This window comes from Trichechus manatus, unplaced genomic scaffold, assembly GCF_000243295.1.
Source record: "Trichechus manatus latirostris isolate Lorelei unplaced genomic scaffold, TriManLat1.0 scaffold00229, whole genome shotgun sequence".
In the NCBI taxonomy this organism is placed as follows: domain Eukaryota; kingdom Metazoa; phylum Chordata; class Mammalia; order Sirenia; family Trichechidae; genus Trichechus; species Trichechus manatus.
Genome location: NW_004444165.1, coordinates 112,885 through 113,826, shown reverse-complemented (window position 1 = coordinate 113,826; position 942 = coordinate 112,885).

Below are 942 nucleotides of genomic sequence, written 5' to 3'. Positions count from 1 at the left end.
GCTTTAAATGACCAGATAATAATCTGTCCTTCTGTTTGCTTATTTAAGTGCTCAGAATGTTTATTTCCATAGGAAAGCTAAACATGGTAACAATTTACCAAAATTCAACTGGCCTTGTGTTGGTCTTTCGTAAGCTTCAAAAGAGTAGGATATTCATTCATTACCATAGTATCACATTGCATTTACCTGCCTTTTATGTTTCTCAGAGTGAAAGTGCATCCTTATTAAATAGTAGTCCATTTGTTGTTTTTAGCCAAGGTTCTAATTGAGATGCCAACACCTGACCCAAGGCAGGTGGGTGTCCTGTATTTTACATTATGGCTGGAGGCCTGTCACGGGGCTGAACGAACAGTTTTTCTGTTAAGCTTCAAGCATGTGTCTGTCCTACCCTTTCACCATCTTACTTAATTCACGCTGCTGTCTTTGGAAGTAGTCTGTCATTCCCTGTGTCTAACTGGTGCATTTCAGTACAGGCCTTCAACCATCCTGGTTAGGAGGGAGGGTTTTGGTGCAAACAGACCTGGCTTCTTCACATCTTGTGTTAACCTTGTTATAAAATCAGGGTCATATCTGTACTTCCTTAAAGGTTTCTTAAGATTGTATCTTAACAAATAATATAACGGCACAGAAAACATTTAGCACACTGCTTGGCATATACTGAGCACTCAATAAATATTATCTATCGTCTTTATGGATAACATTGCAAAGAGTGGGAGTTCAGAACACGTAATTGTGCTCATGAGGAACCTGTACATACACCAAGAGGCAGTCATTCAAACAGGACAAGAAGATGTTACATGGTTTAAAATCAGGAAGGGTGTGTGTCAGAGTTGTATCCTTTCACCATACTTATTCAATCTGTATGCGGAGCAAATAATCCAAGAAGCTGGACTATATGAAGAAGGCAGCATCAGGACTGGAAGAAGACTTATTAACAACCTG